This window comes from Urocitellus parryii, chromosome Y (genome assembly GCF_045843805.1).
Source record: "Urocitellus parryii isolate mUroPar1 chromosome Y, mUroPar1.hap1, whole genome shotgun sequence".
NCBI lineage: Eukaryota > Metazoa > Chordata > Mammalia > Rodentia > Sciuridae > Urocitellus > Urocitellus parryii.
The window spans coordinates 3,062,897-3,084,142 of NC_135548.1; the positions used below are offsets into that span (position 1 = coordinate 3,062,897).

General features: G+C 43.3%; 1 protein-coding gene across 1 annotated transcript in view; it reads left to right on the top strand.

Moving 5' to 3' along the window:
• The window catches only part of LOC144251039 (protein Shroom2-like), a 131,626-nt gene that overhangs the window by 38,896 nt on the left and 71,484 nt on the right, over positions 1-21,246 (top strand). The window lies entirely within an intron of this gene.

Sequence of the window (21,246 nt, forward strand, 5' to 3'; positions counted from 1 at the left end):
CTCTGGATTTGTCCAAGTTGTATGTTCTAGTAGTTGATTTCTTTTTATTGTTGAATGTCCTTCTATACTTTTCACCTGCTGAAGGACCTTGGGCCATTCTTTTGTCTCTCCAAGTCTTTGGACTTTGGTCTTTGTGTGAGAAAGGAAGGAAGGAGGAAGCTGGTAGCATATTACCCAGCTTCCATGGGACCTTGGCATCCGCCCTAGCCAGTCTCTCTATCCCAGACATGCTGCGCTGTTTTTTGCTACTTTACTTTCTGGAAGTAAAGTAGTCCTGTAGACTCCTTGATTATAATGTATTCCACTTTGCTTTTGAAAAATGGACTTTTAGAGGTGCTGTCAATCAGAACTCTCAATATCAAGTCCATCACCCCTGTGTTAACTAGCCATGGGGGCAACTGAGATTTAGATCATGTGATGCTGGCCACTTAGACGTATGGCTTCCTTACCTGTTGTTATAGCATTTTCCTGTGAAGTGTACATGTGCTCACATAGACACATAGGAAGATACAGTGTGTTCTCTGTCAAAATATTGCAGTTTCCCCATATTGTATGTTTTTAGTTTGTACCTTGTGATACCACCTCTGCCTTGCTTTTGTATAGATAGAATCTTCCAAACCTTATTATGTTGTAAAACTCTGTTAATCAATTATCAGCCATTTGCACTGACTTAGAGTGGAGGATGTTCCCCAGGAGACTGAGGTCTGTTTTATCACTTCCAGCTTTTGGTTGTGAATTAACAGGAGTTTACTGTATTGGGGGAGATCATTCTGTTCCTTTAAAGAATTATGGTCTGGTGGCAGGGAGTATAACTATGGTAGAGTGCGTGCTTAGCATGTATGAGGCCCTGGGTTCCACCCCCAGTACCACAAAAAAAAAAAAAAAAAAAAAAAGAGTTATGGTCCAGCAGGAAGGGCATACTCATTAAAAGCAGCCTCTCACGAAGCTGATCAAGATATATTGGAATGCAAGGCATGACTAGTAGTTGGCTGAGCAATTCAAATGCTTTGGAGCAGGTTAGTGCCCATGAAAAGGTTTATGGAATGGTCTGAAGAAAACTCCAAGCTATCTCCTGGCAACACATTCAGCCAAGGCTTTATTGAAACATTTAATGAACTAGATTTTTTTTTTCTATGCTGCTTGTTTATGAAAGATCCCCTAGGGTTGGGTGTGTAGCTCACCCAGTAGAACATTTGTATAGCATTCTAGGTTCTATTCTCAGTATTGCATGTATGCATAAGTAAATATTTTTTACACACACACCCATTCACATGGATCCAAGGATCCACCACTCTTCTTTGTGCTTTGGGAGGACAGTTGGTACCAAATGTACTGTCATTTGATTCTAGAACCACCTGCAAGGAGTTTTTCAGCAGGTATCTGTTAGGCTTCTTCTTGTTTTTTTTTTTTTTTTTTTTTTTTTGTAGCATCTGAGACTTTATTCTTTTTTGTTTGTTTGTTTTTGTTTTTTTGTGGTGCTGAGGATTGAACCGTAGCCTCATGCTTGCTAAACAAGCACTGTAACACTGAGCTATACCCCCAGCCCTTTTAACTTTATTATTATTATTTTTTTAAAGAGAGTGAGAGAGAGAAAGGGAGAGAGAGAAAGAATTTTAATATTTATTTTTTAGTTTTCAGTGGACACAGCATCTTTGTTTGTATGTGGTGCTCAGGATCGAACCCGGGCTGCATGCATGTCAGGCGAGCACACTACCGCTTGAGCCACATCCCCAGCCCTAACTTTATTATTATTATTATTATTATTATTATTTTGAAATCAGGGGTGTTCTACCACTGAAGTGCCAGCCTTATTTATTTATTTGATACTGAGGATTGAACCTAGGGGTGCTTGACCACTGAGCCACATCTTTTGAGACAGAGCCTTGCTAAGTTGCTTAGGGCCTTGCTAAGTTGCTGAGGCTGGCCTTGAACTAGCGATCCTCCTGTCTTAGCTTCCTGAGTCACAGTGATTACAGGTGTGTGCCACCCTACCTGGCCTGAAGTTTCTCTCTTATTTTCACCACCTTGAAAGCCTGCCCTCAACTGGGTCTCCTAAAGGCTTTCTCCTGTTAGGCCCATTCTTTTCCTTGGTCACAAGTTTAAAGACAATAGTCTTTAATAGTTTAACCAACAGTAAAATTGATTATAGTCACAAAATTTTAAAGCCCCAAAAGATCTTGAAAATAAGCCAAGACTGAGCGGATCATTTTATGGATAAGGAAACTGAGAACAGCAAGGTTACTGGTTGGCCCCTAATGTGTTTTTGTCTCCATGGGGAAAGCTGGAGATTTACTCTGATCCTTCAGTCAGTGGGACCCAGCCTGTGTATGTTTTCAGTGATAGATGATAGAGACCTACTATGTGCCTCATGCTGCTGGCATGCAATTTAAAACAAACCAGAAATGTTATTGTCTAAAGCTTGGAGAATGTACTTCTCAGTGGGATTTTAGGTTGTTTTCTTTTTAAGAGGAAAGCCTATTTTTATGTTTCTTGGGTATAATAAACCTAGCACCTCCAGCTCACAGGGAACCCATGGTTCCTGCTATAGGTAGGAGGCAGAAGCATCGCACGGAGGAGCCAAGCACACCAGTCCCCCTGCTAGGATCCAGGAGTGGGACAGTGGGAGGGGTGAGATGAGTCTCCTTGGGGTCCAGCTGTGGATTCTTAGGAAAGCTGGAGCATGGGACAGCCTTGTCCCATTCTGGAGAATTTCACTGGCCACATCAGCAGTTCTTCATATGCATCTTCATAGGCTTTTTCTTTAGCAAAAAGGGAGCGTGTATTAGTTACCCAGGGCTTTCATAACAAAGATGTACAGTAAAACTTCTGGAAGTCAGACATCTAAAGTCAAGGTATTAGCAGGGCCAGTCACCTTTTGGAGGTTCTAGGGGAGGATCCTTCCTTGCCTCTTTTAGCTCCAGGCATTCCCTGCTCTGTGGATGCCATCATTCCAGCCTCTGCCTCCGGCTTCACATACTTCTCAGCCAGGTCTGAATTTCCATCTTCTTAAATGTAGACCAGCCATTGGATTAGGGCCACCCTACTCCAGGATGACCTCATCTCAATTACGGCTGTAATGATCCTGTTTCCTAATAAGGCCACATGCACAGGTTCTAGGGTTAGGGTTTCAACATCTTTTTTTGGTTATACAATTTAGCTCAAAATAAAGGGTATTATATTTTTCTTGAGATAAAATCTGCATACAGAAAAGTGTTCACGTTGTAAGCATAGACCTTGATGGATTTGCACATAGTGAACCACCCTTGTAATCTCCACCCAGACGAAGGAGTAGAAGAGATGGTCTCAATAAAGACCATCTCATACCCCACTCCTTTTAAGGAAATCCTGTGTTGGAAGGCATTTTCCCAGGGGCTCGTTAGTCTTCTTTATGCCTTTTAGGTTTAAATCTGACTCATCCTTGACACTTCAGGCCATATATACTACTATATAATAACCAATAATGTGAGATGTCTGTTATGAAGCATATCGTCCTAAAACAAATTTCATCTTCAGTAGGAATTAGATTTAAGTCAGAGGTTCTTTCAAAGGTTCCTTGAATGAATCAATCTCAGGTGTGGCCAGTTACACCCTCAGGGCAGAAATGCTGCTCTCATCTGTCTTTACCGCTGTAGGAGAACCCTGGGCTCTCAGTCAGGCCTTCTCTCATGGTTCCATTCTGAGTGCCTTTTCTATAAGATGGTTGGTTTGTGTGGGTGACTGTCTTCAATGGGTAGCAGGAAGGGACTGTAGCCAGTGAGTGCTAGCACTGTGTCACACAGTCTGAGAGAGCTGAACTTCCTTGACACCAGCATGCTGAGGGCACCCAGATAGGGGTTGGAAGTCCCTATCTCCCTTTATTCTATGCTTGCTCCCATTTCAAACCCATACCATTCTTCCTGTGCTGTTCTTGTGAAAGTCACACATGGCAACTGTCACAGCAAGTCACTTTATCTTTGTGATCCTTGGTTTGCTTTCCTGTAGAGCTGAGAAGGAAATACTTGCCTGACCTCTTCATCTCTGAGTTGTTTTCAGAGCTGGGATCAAAGCTGGCAGGCAGGATGTTTAGAACCGTCGCTGTAGTGGATTCTGAGAAACCAAGCAGGGAATGAGTGAGGAATTCACTATGAGCAATGCAGGACGACGGTATTGAAATTGGGACCGCACTGTGGAAAGTTAGTTACATCGTTATTGAATTGATGAGCAACAGAATACAGGGAACCATGAGAGTCATACCACAGTATTGCAAAGTTCTCTTCAATGACCCCCTCCCCTATACTGGAGACTGAACTCAGGGATGCTTTACCATTGAGCTTTTTGATGTTTTATTTTGAGATGGGGTTTGTTAAGTTGCTGGGGCTGACCTCCAACTTGAGATCTTCCTTCTTCCTCCTTTAGACTTCTGAATCACGGGGACAGGTGTGTGCCACTGTGCCCTGCTAATGATTTTGACTCTGGCTCTTATGTTCCATGTCAGAACCAAAAACCACATTAAAGAATACAGCAGAGATACTGAAATGTTCCAGGGCTTTTTTTCCTTCTAATTTTTTATATGGGGCCTTGCTATACTGTTCAGACTAAGCCTTAAACTCTTGGGCTTCAGTGATCCTCCTGCTTCAGTCTCCTAAGTAGCTGGCACTACAGGTATCTTGCCATCACACTCAGCTCAGAAATTCTGTTCTAGTCTATGGTGAAAAGTATCTATTGTTTCCCTTTTTCTGAACACAGTGATAAATATCCCTATAGTGATCCTAATAGATAAATGTATTTATTATTTTTCATCAAAGTTTGTCCTTGAAAGAACTGAATGAGGACAGTTCAGGAGATTGGAATGGGACGAGGTTGTTGCTAAAGATGGCTTTGGTGCATCCTGGAGGTGGAGCTCCTGGGTATATGCTTAGTATGCATAAAACCCTGGGTTTGATCTGCGGCACACTACACACACACACACACACACACGCACACACACACAGGCTTTAGGAGGAATGATAACTCCATCCTTGATTTGTGCAAGCGTGGGGTTAGAGTGACAGGTCATCACTTTGCCTTCCTCTGCAAGCTGGACACACACTTTACCCACTGTTTTGTTTTGTTTGCTACCTGGGATTGAACCCAAGGGCATGTAACTGCTAAGCCACATCACATTCCCACCCCCTTTTTATTGTTTATTTTGAGATAGGGTCTTGCTCAGTTGCTTAGGGCCTTGCCAAGTTCCTGAGGCAGGCCTCAAACTTGCAATTCTCCTGACTCAGCCTTCTGGTTGCTAGGATTACAGGAATGTGCCACCACATCCAACTTCACCCCTATTTTATGCCAACTGATGAGTAATTCAGTATTTAAATTGGGATGAGGGGACTGGGGTTGTGTCTCAGCGATAGAGCGCTCATCTAGCATGTGCAAGGCCCTGAATTCGATCCTCAGTACCACATAAAAATAAATAAATAAAATAAAGGTATTGTGTCCAATTACTTCTATAAATAAATATTTAAAAAAATAAATTGGGATGAAGTAGAAGTGACTCCTAAGCAAGTCCTGCCCTCCTGGTGGGAGGTGTCGGCCTCCCCCTACCCACTGAGCACATAAAAACCTTGTTCAGCTGCTCCACTTTAGCTGAGGCAGAAGTGCTACTGTGTCAGAAGAATTAGAAATTTTAATTCAAGCCATTTTTTTAAAAGAGTTAAGTATTATTTTTTAATTCCAAAACCATGAATGGGAGAAATAAATATATCTCTGAGGAATTAAGGTTTTTCACATCAGAATTGGTTGCTGATTAAACCAACAAAGGGTTTCTGGTTTTTGTTCAGTCTTGTCCTGTTTAGACTGCTGTAATCTTAAGGACTTTACTATTTTTAATTGGAGGATTTCAAGTTAGATAATAATTTGGCTATTTTTGTTTGATTCTAGTATTGAATTGGCCCGAATACTAGTACTGATGAGATGATGAACTGAAAAATCTGCCTCCAGGTAGTCCCTCTGCTTGTGAACTTGGCTCTCCATATCCCTTGGTTCTGCACCCATAGATTCAACTAGCCTCAGATAAAAAAATATTCAGAAAAAATTGCCTGTATTGAACATGTACACTTTTTTTCTTGTCATTACTTCCTAAGCAGTACAGTATAACAATTATGTACACGGCATTTACACTGTGTTAAATAATATAAATGATCTAGAGATGGTTTAAGGTCTACAGGAGGGTGTGTATAGCTTGCCTGCAAATAGTAAGCCATTTTATTTAAGGGACTTGGGCATCCTCTTACTTGGTCCCCCATGTATAGGAACAACAATTTTTCTTTGCCAGCAAAGAATGTAGGGATTGGATAAATACAAATGTCATACTCCATTGTAACTGGTAGATTTTTAGGGCAGATACAGTATGTCTTGCTCTTTTTCTCTTTTTATGGTGCTTGAGATTGTGAATCCAGGACCTCACCCACAGAAACCACAATATATCATTGTTTTTCTTAGCTTATTTTTTAGACACAATAATACATTTTAACCCCTTAGTGGTTCTTTTTTAACTACAAAAGCAAGCAAAGTTTTGCTGTCTAGGACTGTTCTGTTTATTGGTGAGTTTTAAAAAGTATAAACATTAGAAGAAAAATTATTTGTATTGATAAAAAATTATGAACCATTCTAAAATGTTTTCTGAAAAGAGTTATCAGTTGTCCTGACCAACGTCTCCAGCCTTCCCAAGAGGATGCTGGGACTCCTGGATCAGCAAGTTCACTCATGCACCGGCAGCTCCTGGGGCTGCTGCATCCCCAGGCATCCTGTCTTTGTTTAAGCCCAGAGAAAAGGGAAAGGGTGGTCCTAGATGTCTCTGCCCTTTGAGTGGAAACAAAGGTTCTCTGCTGCAGCCCCCAGCTGACTTCTGCTTTCCTCTCTTCCTCCTCCTGCAGGCCACCTCACTGCAGGTGGTGGGGGGTTAAGGGGGTAAAGGGAGGATGAGGTTCCTGCAGGCTCTGTCTCTGAAGTAGAGAGCCAGGCCAGCAGCCACCATAGAGTGACATTAGTGATGAGGGAGGGAGGGGGCATCACTTCCAAAAGATGCATGAAGGAATCCCAGAGAACTTGGGAATTGATTGAAGCTCTGAAAGAGAGGTCAACTTTGGAGAGTCAGAAGGTCGCAGGTTAGTAAAGTCCAGGACAGAGAAGATAGCACAGGAATGTGGAGAAAACTGCCTTGGTGATCCTAACATAAAGGGGGCTGCTGTTCACACCTGAGAGTAGGATGTGAATTACCCAAATCAGAGGGTGCCAATAGTGGGTTACACATATGTGACCATCAGGCATGAGTATTGGTGGGAGGGGGTGGGGTGCTAGGCTGGCGGTCAAGTGGGGTAGGGGAGTGTTTTGTTTTCTTTTCTTTTGCATACCAGGTAAGCGCTCTACCCCTGAGCTATAACCCCAGCTTGGGTTTTACCTATTTTAAAAAGTGAAGATTGCTAAAATTTGAGGAAAGAGGGAGTTTACTCCTCTAGCATCCAGATTTTTAGTTGCTTTAAACAAACGGAAAAGCGTGTCTACCCTGGACAGTTAAGCCCCATGGTACTAGATGGTAGCTACACCCTGTGATGGCAGGACTCTGCCACTGCCCACAGGGCCCACTGCTGGGGCTGTGTGTTTTGTATGCCCGGCCGCTGCACTCACGTCAGCCCCTTACTAACCCCAGGAGCCTTTGCCTGTGCAACCCAGAACTCCTTGTTTTTCTTCCATTTCCTTAGGCTATGCTGACTAGGCTTTACAACAGGAATCGCTGAAGAATTTTTCAAAAGGAAAGCTAGCCCTTGTGATGAGTGAGGTCATCCATATTTTACCCACGAGAAAGATGAAGGCTTGTAGGGGATGTCTCCGAGTTCACTCCAAGGAAAGGTGAGGGATTCTCGCGCTGTTCCCCCTGGTTAATGCCTCCTAGGCAGCATTGGCTTGTCTGGAGGCCAGAATTGCCTTTGAATAGTGGTAGTATGTGAATGCCCATGAAAAATAAACAGCCCTCTGTGCAGAGGAGCAGGGAGACTATGTTCTCGCACCCAGCGGCTCCGCTTCCTGTTTCTCGATTGCATATCTCTTTCACATTGTGTTTTCACTTTGAAAACTGTAGATTTAAGTAATTCCAGCCATCTCTATTTAAGCAGGCACTTAAATGACCAGACTCATACATCAAAAGAGAAAGGGGCAGGGAGCAGGGCAGATCTGTGTTCCTAGATTGGCGGGAAGCCTGCTTGAGGGTCTTGATGCCACTAAAACCTACTTGAAAGGGCCATGATGGTGTTTTTCTCTTTGCTCCCATGGTTGTGAGATGAAAGCTGGGCTTTAGACAGGAACTCTGCTTATCTTTGCTGGTTCATTTCCTCTCTCTTTCGTTCTTTCCTGAATTGTCGCCTATTACATTGCACTGGACAAGTATATAGCACAGGAGGAACAAAGATGGGATTTGGGCTTTGTCCTTACAGAGATGGCAGTCTTATGGTGGCAAGAAGCATAAGCACGTTAGGAGCAGAGGCTGGTGGTGGTCCACAGAGGAGGGAGCCCTGTCCCATAATGGAAGCTCAAGGGCCCACCTGGGGTTCTAAGGACTGAATGGGGCCAAGCCAGGAAGAGCATGTGCATGTCAGTGATGGGGATGGATGGTGTGGCCAGAGGAGATCTGGTAAACAAAGCTTTGCAGTCAAGAAAGACCACTTTCTCTGAGGAGGAAGGACAGAGGCTCATTGTTGCAGTGTGTGATGTTTAGGCAGGGTTGATGGTGTCCAGAACCAGGCCTGTGTTGCATGGGAATGACAAACACTGTGGTTTGCCATTGGTTCAACACCGTGGCCCCCACCTGGCCTGACCAACCTGGTCTTTTGCAGAGGATTTGTGTGAGGCAGTGGCCGCCTGCTTCCTCCATGGTAAAAAAGGTGCCTTTAGAAGCAACTTGGTTTTGTTTTTCCTGTTCCACATGAGCCTTTCTGACCATCTCTAAAGGAGTGGTTCCGCACTGGGGTGATCTTGTGCTCTAAGAGATATCTGGAGGCATTTGTGGTGGTTACTTCTGGGCAGGGTGGGGGTGTTGTGCACTCAATACTAGCTTCTAGTGGAGGTAGGCAGGCATACTGCTGAACATCCAAAAGAGCACAGGACAACCCCCACCCCTGGCAATGAGTCATTGGCCTTAAAGTCCATAGGGCCAAGGTGGAAAAGCTTGATCTAAAGTATTCCACTGTTTGGTTATCCAAATGCTGTTGGTCATTGTAGCCAGTGTTGAGCTATTATAGATGGTACTGATACAGATATTCTTCTGTGGGTCTTTTGGTTAATCTGATTTGGCCTTAAATGTGTCCTGAAGGCTCATGTGTTGAAGCTTTGGTATCCCGCCTGTGGTGCTCTTGGGACATGTGGGACCTTTAAGAGGTGGAGCCCAGTGGGAGGGAGTTAAGTCAGTATAGGTGTTCCCTTGAAGGAGATAGGGGACCCTGGCCCCTTCCTGACTCTTTCTTTGCTTTCTGGCTGCCATAAGTTAAAAAGGTTTCCTCTGCTAGGTGCCTCTACTATGAGGTACTGCCATGCCACAGGCCCCAAAGCCATAGGGCCAAAGGACTGAAAGCTCTGAAATTCTGAGCCAAATAAAACTTTTCTTCCTTTAAATTTATTATCTCAGGATTCTGTTACAGCGACCAGAAGCTGAGTAACACATACTCATTGGCTTAGTTCAATTTGTTGTGTCAGTTGATGCATCTACCAAGTATGCAAGATTTGCAGAAATGGGAAATAGTCCAAATATCCCTGGGCAGATGGATAGATAAAGAAAATGCAGCCAGTACACATAGTGGGATGTTATTCGCCTCAAAAAGGAAAGCAGTCTTGTCACATGCTGTAACATGAGTTAGGCTGAAATGACCCAGTCGGTCCCAAAAGACAGATGCCCTATGATCCCACTTATATGAGCCATCGAGAATAGCAACTGTACAGAAACGGTAAGTAGAGAGGTGGGTGCCAGAGGCTGGGGTGATGGAGAATGGGGAAATCAATGGGTATGTTTTCAGTTTTGTGAGGTAAAAATGTTTTAGAGATCTCTTATACCACAATGCAACTGTAGTTAATGCTACCAAATTTATATGATTTTTTTTTTAAGCACAATTGAAATACAAAGAGAGATGGATGTGCTTTCCCTTTTGGGCATCTTGTACCTAGTTACATTTCTGGAGTTTGGACACGTTACCTACGGCACTTGTCCCATGTTGCCGGCTGCGTGGTCAGGCTATGCCCACAGGACAGGCCACCTCTTTCCAGAGGTCAGTCAGGAAGTAGAGGCACTTTGAATATTTTGGGGCAAAGAGATTGTAAAAGGAATAAAGTGATTGTGATTGTGGGAGAAGGACCACAGGGCAGTGTTGGAGGGTCCCACACTGTTTAGTTACTAACTGGTGTATTTGAGTAGCTGCCCATCAGTTTGGGGAAGGGACACTGTAGGGAGCCCAAGGAAAGCCCAGTCTTCCGTGCATCTGAGCCGGCATCTCCTGGTGGGCCTGTGGTCATGGTTGGTTTGTCATAGGACCCCGAACTGGGAAGAAGAAGGGGATGTAGAACAGTGGGGTATGACAACATGCTGATGCCTGCCTGGGCACCTCTTGCCCTGTGTGACTGTGATGTGACTTCTGGCATATATTGTCTGCTGCGTCACTTTTGCCTTCCATTCTTGGGCACCTTCCTCTTTTGACCAATTTAATGAAGAACCCTATAGGGACAGAGATTCTGGAAAACATAGTTCCCATTTTTAGCAGGATGGCTGGACACTTATACCTAACAAATAAATACTTGACCTATGCAGATGGTGTACTTTCAGAGGGCCAGCTGGGGAGATGTGCACACACTTTTAAAATTCATTGTTAGATTGTAAATACATGACATTTAAATCTATTTTTTTTTTTTTGGTACCAAGATTTGAACCCAGGGATACCCAACCACTGAGCCACATCCCCAGCACCACCCCCCCTTTTTTTGAGACAGTGTCTCACTAAGTTGCCCCGGGCATTACTAAGTTGTTGAGGCTGGCTTTGAACTTTTGATCCTCCTACCTCAGCTTTGAGTCACTGGGATTACAGGCATGGGTCACTGTGCTCAGTTTCATTTTGTATTTTAAAAAGGTATTTATATCTCGAAAATTTAACTGCCCTTTAAATCATGTCTTTTCTTTTTTCTTCTTTAAATGGGGAAAATGTGACCTGGTTTCTATGTAATCCACTTAGGCTACACTTCCACAAAACGTTCCATTTATAAATTGCTACTTTCTGTGCTCTCTCTTTCCTAAAATGCTGTAGTAGGTTAAAAAAAAAAAAAAGGAAAATAAAACATTACATTATGTTTAAAGTAAATAGTAAGAATACCTAGGATAACTAAGCTTTGGGGTTTTGTTTTGTCTTCAGTCTTACATAAAAGAGTTTAGGAACCACTCTACCTAGATATCTGGGAGATTGTAAATGGAGAGCTCTCCCTTTCTAGTAAACTATTTTCCTAGGAAGAACCTGATAGTGTGTCACTGAATCTGAGAGTGAGAATACCTTCCACAAGTGTCCAGACTCAGTTTGGACATAAATAAATTATAACAATAATAAGTAAATAATTTGTAAATAAATACACTTGTACAATGCTTTGGAATTTGCAACATGTTACTTTCATCTCCCTGATTATCCTAGGATATAAGACAACTCACTCTTATCATCACTTTTGGGTGACCAAACCAGTACTAAAGAAAATTAAGTAACTTTCCCCAAGTCATGTAGAGACAAGTCTTAAGTGTCAGATCACTCCATCTTTTTGAAGCCTTCTAGGATACACAGTCCCTACCCCACCCTGTGATCTATTTCTTCTTCTTTGTCACCAGGGTGCCCTGTGCATGTCTGGTATTGCACTTGTCTCATGGAATCTGTATCAGTCCAGTTCCAGTTAGGAGGCAAACCACACGGTAATTGAAACAAGGAGTGTTTAATATAAATCAAGACAAGATGAATTGGCCAAATCTCACCATGCTCACTTGCTAATTGTCTGTACTAGAACAAGCTTGAGCAATTGCTGGAGGGGGAGGGACCGTGTGGCTCACAAAGCAAAAAGTATTTATTTATTCTGTGGCCCTTGATGACAGACTGCTTGCCCCCAGTGTGAAGAATTGTTATCTGGATGCAATGGTGTGTGCCTTAGTCCCAGCTATTTGGGAGGCTGAGGCAGGAGGATCACTTGAGCTCAGGAGTTCAGGGACAGCCTGGGCAATGTAATAAGAGGCCATCACTAAATAAGATAGTCAAGAACAGTGACAGGTTATTATTTACTCATTATTAACTAGTAACAACCACAGGTAAAGAGAGCTCTTAATTCCCCACCCTTGATATTTATCTCTTCCTAAACTACATACCCTTTTTTCCATGCCCTGGGTTTCATCTGTTTGCTCTAACCTTTTAACATGCAGTGATTTCTATAAACTTGTGCTCCTGGTGTGTGGGGTCATCAAGCATTTTCAATGGCCGGCTTCCACAAGTAGATAAAAATTCACACTGCGTCTTCAGGTCACGAGAATTCATTTGTCCTCTATTTTCATTTATACTGTTTGCTTTACTCTCTGATGTGAGTTTAGTTTGCATTTCTCTAATTTCTGAAGATATTAAGCTTCTTTTGATTATTATAAAGTGACTTGAGTCTCTCACCTTTTCTTTGGCATCCAGGTCTTTTTCTTGTTTTCAGTATTTTGTTATATATGAGGCAGTTAGTTTCTCCCAAGCTGTCACTTCACTTTGTGCTCTTTAACTTTGTCACCTGGAGAATATGAGTTTTATTTTATTATATCCCAGTTTATGGATTAAAAAATATTGTTGGTCTAACTTTAGAAGGGGACGGGGAAGAACTCTTAACAGTACAGGCATATAATAAAGGAGCGGGCACTGACTACCTCCAGGACCAACCGAGGCAGAGCACCTGAGGAAGGGAGCAATCTGGAACTGTGACCCTGGATCCTTCCAAAGCCCATTTTCACATCTCATTGGCATGTGTGGACTGTGGTCCTCTGGAGAAATTCACTGAGGGTTCTCGGCCAGCTGGTGAGCCAGCGGGAAGCAGGCTGGGCGGTGGGTGGGGCCCACTGGAAAGCCACCTGAGGAACTGTTGTTAAAATTCCCTGGGGTGCCAGTGGAACTTGGTAGGAAGCCACCTAGCACCACAAGGCCCCTGGACTGCCAGGTCCCTCTGAGGCAGGCAGAGAACACTTCAGAAATGGAAGTGGGAAGCCCCTTCTTCCTTCTGTGTCCCTCTACTGCCCCCTGCTGACAACACTAACCCGGTGCCAGTCACAGGCTCAGGAGAAATGTTTCCAAGTCCCAACCCAGGATCACAGCCTGGGCAAGGAAGGCCACTGGGACCTGAATCTGGGCTTTGGAGGGGCCGGGTAGTGTGGGCTGTGGATGTCTCCCTTCCTTAGGCGTTGCCCTTCAGGCCTGGAGGTAGCACCTTCAGCTGTGAGTCCTGGATTTGGAGCTGAGGCAGTGCTCAGCTTATAAAGGAGTTGGAGTAGATTCTCCTTAAGTAGATTCACCTCAGGATTGTGGCTTCCTCTAACACACAGTGGTGTTCAGGGAAGGCTTCCTCAATGATGCTGTCTGTGAGCTGTCTCTTTGGGGGATCTTGGCTTTGCACTGTGGAGTCTGGTGCAGACTTGATATGGGCTTTGCTGTGTCCTGAGACCCTCAAACCAAAGCCAACTGGAGAGGAGGCTCCCAGCTCTGGGCTTTATTCTGCTCCCTGTGGAGACGGTGAGTCCTTGGCACTGCATGCATGCTCCTCTTTGGTTTCCTGTCCAGTTGGGCTGGGTGATGGTTCCACCCCTACCTAGTTCTCACCATCAGTCCTTGAGCAGTCAGTTCCATTTGGCTTACTCATTGCAGTCTCTATAGCCTCCATCTCCTCTGCTTGTCTTGTGAGGCCCCATGGCCTCCTCCCTTGCTGTTGTTGGTAGCCACATGCCCTCCTTGCACCTGAGCTGATCTTCAAGCCATGGCTTCCCTGTGGTCATCTCCCTCGCCTCTCTGTGTTTATCAACCAGCCTGGCTCTGTCTCCTTGTCCAGACCACATTTGCCTTTCTATGTCTTGTAGGTGTGTGTGTGTGTGTGTGTGTGTGTGTGTGTGTGTGTGTGTGTGTATGTGATATAACCAGCCCTTATTTAGGGGAGGTATGAAAAGATTGACCTTGTCTCTGTGTGTGCGTGTGTGTGCGCGCACGCATACATGTTGTGCCAGGGATTGAACTCGCATGCCGAGCACATGCTTTACCACTGAGCTACACCCCCAGCCTCTAGAACTTGATGTTCTTAAGCTCTGGACTAAATACCTATTGGATTATCTAGTTCCAAAACATCTGAGGTGGAGTCTTGGTTTATTTTCCTCTCTTTTTTTTTTTTTTGTGTAGTATGTTTTTTCTTGCTTTTTTGATGTTGTTTGGTCACCTGTAAAGAATGGAATTATTTTTTCTTTTCATAATTAAGATTTTGGGGGCTGGGGTTGTAGCTCAGTGGTAGAGCACTTGCCTAGCATGTATGAGGCACTAGTTTCAATTGTAATCATCACATAGCACTTTATGTTTTATTTATTTATATCAACAACTAAAATTAAGTTAAGTTAAAAGAATTTCTAAAAATAAGTGATAATTAGGATTTTGTTGGTTGGGCTGAGGGTGTAGCTCAGTGGTCGTGTACAGGCCATGGGTTCCACCCCCAGCACTGAAAAGCAAAAACAGTGACTGAAAATAGTTTATGGGTTGTTTTGAAGATCAACACACAAGACATTCCAGTTTGTACACAGTTCTTAATGTTCTCTTCAAAAATCTAAAGTGCCATGTAGTTGTGATTCTTTCTAAACAGGAATAAATTTCCAACTTAAAATCTGAAGTCAAGTTTGCCTAAAGAGGATCACAGGAAGCAGTCTCTTCAGATGTTGATAAACTGTTAGGTCATAAGTTATCATTAATACTACAAACTCAAATTTTCTTTTTTCCTTTCCTTTTCTTCCCTTCCCTCCCTTCTTCCTCTCTCCTCCTCTCCCCTTCTCTCTCTTTCCTACCTCTTCTTTCTTCCCTTCTTTTCAGTAGGACTTGAACCCAGGGTCTCATGCATGTTAATCACCTGCTTTACCACCAAGCTACACCCCCAACCCCAAACTAAAAAGTTCTATCCTTTGAAGCATATTAACAAAATGATCAGGAAAATGGGCTGCCCTTTAGGGTACACGTATTTCTGACCAGGAGAGCTAGGGTGAAGGGGCAGGTTCTTTAGGAAACAATTATATTAAAACAACAGCAGCAACAACATGGGATTAGAAACTACTTAAATTGTTCGGGATGTATTAACTGTATATTGCCAGGGGACTTCGTACTACAGGGTATAAAAACTGCACCTCCTTATCTGTGATCATTCAACCTGACACTCAGGATAAAGCCTTGCCAAATTCAATATCCCTCTGTGTTCTAGTTGTACCAACAAATAAACAACCAGATGACTTTAACCTCTTAATAAAAAAAAAAGGAGAGAGAGAAAAAGAAAGCATTTGTACTTTTTAAAAAGGGGGCAGAGGTGAGGCAGGATTCTGTCCTTTAAAATGTTTCTAAGTTGGGTGCAGTGGCAGACACCTGTAGTCCCAGCATCTCGGGAGGATCTTGAGTTTTAGCAAGGTCTGGGCAATTTTGCAATACCCTGTCTCAAAATAAAAAGTTGCTGGGAAAGTAGCTCAGGAAAAAATAAAAAGTTTCTAGAGCCACTAAAGACTCACATTTACAAAACAGTTGGTGAATATGTTCCTCTGGCTCCAGGAAGGGAGATGGGGAATGCTGATGAATCAGGGTATTGATGTTAACCACATTACTTCTTTCCTGCTTCATCATGGCTACACTCTCATTGATGGTGGTTTCTCCTTTTTTATAGATAGAGCCTGAGTTGGCCCTTTGCGCCCCTTTCTTTCCATGTTGTCTGCACCTTCCCGTCTGAAGATGCATCCTTTCCTCTTGCCTTTTGGGCTTCATTTCCATGTGTGTCATCAGTTTGGCAGCCTCACTGGCCTCCTCTGGGCTCTCCTTTCTCTGCCCCTCAGGTGGAGTGAGTGGACATTCCTCTTGGGCATCTTGGCAGTGCTACGTGCCTGCACACCAGAATCTTTGTGAATCAGCGTTGCCTGGCTTCTGCCTCTTCTGCTGACCCAGCTGCTGGACCTGCAGTAGGAAGCCAGGAATTGCTATTCTTAGTCTTGACACACTGGGCAGGGGTTTTTATTTTTCCGTGGGCTCTCTGTTATCAGAGCACAAGTGGATGAGGACTAGTCAGGTTATTTCGTCATCTGCTGCCTTTCCTGGATGAGTCAGGTTTCCTTTCTAAAGGAACCAGTCTCAAGAAGAATGAGTAAGAGAATTAAATTAAGCATAGTAAGGAGGTGACTTCAGTGATTGTCCTGTCTAACAAAAGGCCTGGTCATAGTGTGAGATTCTTCTCTGGAAACTGGAACCATTCTCACAAGCGTCAGAACTGATAAATTGCAGGTGTGATTCATGGGCTTTGAAGTATGTTAGTCTTAGAAAACAAAGTTGTTTGTTCATGCATCTTTAATTTTGATCTCTGGTCACTGTGATCTTGCAAATCCCTCAGGCTCGAAGTCTCCCAACACTTTGGATGAGGTTGCTAGGTCTTCCTTCACCTCCTCCCAAGCCTTGCTTACCTTAGAGAAGTCCTTTCTCTTCCCCGCCTTGGTTCAGAGCCTTCTTTCCATCCTTCAGGAGTACCAAAGGCTTATGCATTGGTACCCATGAGGCTTATCTTCCTTGCTATTTTATTTTATTTTTTTACTGTTGCCAAAGAAATTCATTCTGAGTGTAACTACAAGATTAATTGTCTAGAAATGGAGGCTTTCATGAGAAGTTTGCTCTCTCATTGTTTGCCTCCTGTCATTGGCTCCCTCTGCCTGCACAGTAGTTTCCAGATTCTGACTCAAGGTCCAGTTCTCAGTCTTCTCACTTTCTGCCCTTATCTCCACACACCCCTGCGCACACAGAATTACAATTACACTGAAGTCCGTCTGGTGACTCATCCCTCAGGCACACCTCAGCTCTCTGCCTTGCTGCTTTCTCAGGTCAAGTCCTCTTTGGAATGTCCTCCCCAGTCTACCTCAGCAAACAAAGCCTTTTCACATCCATCCCAAGGCAGAGGTGGACCTGGCTCCTTACATTCCCGGTGTGCTGGACATGGTTCCTTCCAGTGCATGGAATCAAGGTTCCCTATGGGAATCCAGATTCTTTGGCCTGTGTGGGTCTTCTTCCTTGATTGCCTGCATCACATGTTCCATGAAGTATGAAAATGTTTGTTCTGGAAAGGACTTTCATAAACTGTTTTCTTTCTGCTGTTCCCAGGGAAAAGATTTTTAGAAGAGCAGTGAGGCATTCTGTATGTTTCAGGACATTAAACTCTTAATTGGGGCCATAGAAGTGAGCTTTGCATACAGAAATACCAATTAATAACTAAGAAAACAGTATTCAGCTCGATCTATGAACTTGGTGCTTTGTGTCTGTGCATGCCCACAGTGAGTACATGGACCGGTATGGGTGTGGGTTAATGTTTCTCCTGGCTTTGCCCAGGGACTTTTTGGAATTAGAACAAGTAAAACTAAGGATTTTTCTTAGCGACTCAAGAAGGGGAGTGCTCCATGATTGACTCTTAACATTCTACAGTCATTAGACAGTCACAGCCTAGAATAAAATAAGCATCATTTTGAATTCTGTAATGCATGTTGTATTTACCGTGGGAAAGCTGACAGTTATAGTATTCTCCTATGAAAAACAGTACCAACTTAGGTTTGTTCTTCATCAAGTTCAAGCCTAATTAGCTAAACAGAACTTTAGAGTTAGATGTGTCTAGAGCATAAAGTTTTGCAAACTTTTTTATTTCTGAGTACTTTCTCCATGAGTACAATAAATATCCTAGAGATACTTGGCAAGGAAGCCATTGATGGTGATGGGTGTTGGGATACTACTTTATCTCCCAAATCCAAACACTTTTGTTGGGAAATGAAGGTGGAGTATGGTTTGAAAAGGCAGGTGGTTATTTTGGAAAGTGATCTTCATTACTAGTGGAGGAACTGTAGGGAGCTTTGCAGATGAGAAATAACAAGATATTATCCTCTCTAGCGTAGGTGAACAGAGTCCTTAGTTGGCCGTACTCTGCAACCGTCTCTTGTTATAACAAGTGTTTGTGAGAATGAGACTGAGAACCCCAGCTGTAAAGGTTGAGTCAGACACAGGTAATGTGCCTGCTTCAAAACTATCCCAAGACCCTGAAAGGTCTCTAGCCATCATGGTTTTGCCTAAAGATTTTCTTGTAATACGCAGATTCATATCAGGGAGAAGGACCCACTTGTTTGGCACATATTATTCTTTTATTTATTTTTTTTTTATTGTTGGTCGTTCAAAACATTACATAGTTCTTAATACATCATATTTCACAGTTTGATTCAAGTGGGTTATGAACTCCCAATTTTACCCCGTATAAAGATTGCTGTATCACATCAGTTACCCTTCCATGGCACATATTATTCTTACACTGGGAAATAGTTTTCTTGTTTTTAAATATTGAGGAATGCATTTTTTTTCATGGTAAAAGACACATCAAATCCTAGCCCCCCTGCCTTTTTTTTGGTAGCAGGGTTTGAACTCAGGGGCACTCAGCCATTGACCACATCTCCAGTCCTATTTTGTATTTTATTTAGAGACAGGATCTCACTGAGTTGCTTAGTGCCTTACTGTTGCTGAGGCTGGCTTTGAACTCATGATCCTCCTGCCTCAGCCTCCTGAGCTGCTGGGATTACAGGCATGCACCACCTGGTGCTATTTTTAAGTATATAATTCAGTGGCATTAATTGCAGCTGTATACCCATCACTAGTGTCTGTTTTGAGAACTTTCCATCCTCCTAAACTGAAACTTGTTGTCCATTAAACACTCCCCATTCCCTCCTCTTCCCTGTCCTTGGCAACCATCCTTCTACTTTCTGTCTGTGTTGGACTCCTAGGTACCTCATGCAGTGGAATATACAGTATTTGTCTTTTTGTGATTGGCTTATTTCATTTAGAATAATGCCCTTAAGGTTCATCCGTGTTATACCATGTAACAAATTGTCCTTTTTTAAAAAAAAAGCTGAATAATACTCCATTGTGTATACATACCAGATTTTACTTATCCATTCATTTGTTGATTGACATTCAGGTTGTTTCCATCTGGAATGTGTAATTGCTTAAAGGCAAAATCAACACGAGGTTGTTTCTCAGCCCACCCATCATGGTCTTGGACATCTACTGGATAAATGGGCTCTTTATCAGGATTCTGCAGGCTGACTTTAGTCAGTGACCCTGAGTGACCCAGCTTGAGTGTTGGGGGTCCTCCCTCGATCCAGCGTCACTCTCCCTTCATCTGCTTCATGTACTTTGGGTTAGGGTGAGTTTCCATGACTCATTTATTCACATATATCTTCACATATATCTTTGGGGTACTCTGTCTTCCACTAATGTTGGAGGCCCAGGATTATTTCTGGGTATTCAGCCATCCTCCATGGTCTGTTTTCTGACTGGACATTTTCTCTTAGTACCCCTCAACCCCAACTCCAGGCTTTAAGTGCTTTTTATCATTGGTTACCCAAGTATAGACCATCTTTCCCTGGCCCCATCCCCAGCCAGCCAGCCGCCCACTAGCCCTTCTACCTGGATGGCCATTGTATCTCTTGCATGGGACCTGTCAAAACCAGGCGCCAAGTGCATCTTGACTGAGATGGCTGAGAGTGCACTTTTGGGCAGGTGGATATACTTAACAATCTACCTGCTAGGACACTGGGATAAAATTATCTTGATTTTTGAAGCCAGTTGTGAGTGGAACTAATTGCTTCATATTTTTGTTAGTTCTTCCAATTTTGTATATGTATGGCACTGACTTGCCACAAATAATTGCCTTTTTGGGAATAGGGATGGGTACCTGGGATTGAACTCAGGGCACTCAGCCACTGAGCCCCATCCCCAGCCCTATTCTGTATTTTATTTAGTGACAATGTCTCACTGCGTTGCTTGTGCCTCGCTTTTGTTGAGGCTGGCTTTGAACTCATGATCCTCCTGCCTCTGCTTCCTGAGCCACTGGGATTACAGGCGTGTGCCAATGCGCCCGGCAAATAATTGCTTTTTAGCCTCAGAATTTAGTTGTCCTGGGATATAGGATTTCAGGAAAATGTGTAGACTCATGGCCCAGGCTTCCATTGTAGGCTGTTTCATGAGCACTTTGGGCTGAGTTTTGGAGAGGTTATCCTCAGGTTAACTGAGGCCTACAATCATGGAACCCTGAACTTTCAAACTACACCAATGATCTGGAAGCATCTCTCGCATCCCTATTGGGTTTCTTCACAGTTTGTAAAGCTTTGAGAGGTAAAACAGGAGTTGTCAGACCTTGTTAGAACTATTCAACTAGTAAGTATTTTTGCCTTTTTGGTTCATAGGACTCAGTGCTGCCCGGTAGCAGTGTGTCAATAAATAGGTGTGGCTCTGTTCAGGTAAAACTTTAATTGTGAACAACAACAGCAGAAGCAGGAAGGCAGCTGGTTGGATTGGGCTCCCTAGCCACAGTTTGCCAACCACTTGTACAGAAAATAGGCTTATCAACTGAGGTGAATTGCTCAGGTAGACTGGGGAGAATTGCTACCGAGTTGTATTATTATAGTATAAGAAAAACTGGTTAAGATCAGTCTTTCTCAGGATGAAAATGATCATCAAATGGATGACACTCAAGCCTGTTTCTTTTTGTGTGTTTGTGTGCACGGTGCTAGGGATCAAACCCAGCTATGTGCGCATGGTGCAAGTGCTCTACCATTGACCCATACCCCCAAATCCACATTTCAAGCTTTTGAGGAGCCATTGAAGACATATTCAGAGCACACTGTTTAGTGCAATGTAGTAAATATCTTAGTATAAACAGCTTAGTATAATAATCTGACTAAGACCTTTATAAAAAACAGATGGTCATTGCTAGCAAAGGTGGACAACTTGGAACCTTCATGCACTGCTAGTGGGAGGTGTTGGAGTTGCTTTGGAAACTAGTCTGGTAGTTCCTCAAAATGTCAGACATAGTTACTGTAGGACTCAGCATTTCGACTGCAAGGTCCATTATATGACAGAAATGGAAAAAGTGTCCACACAAAAATGTGTACACCAGTGTTCATGGCAG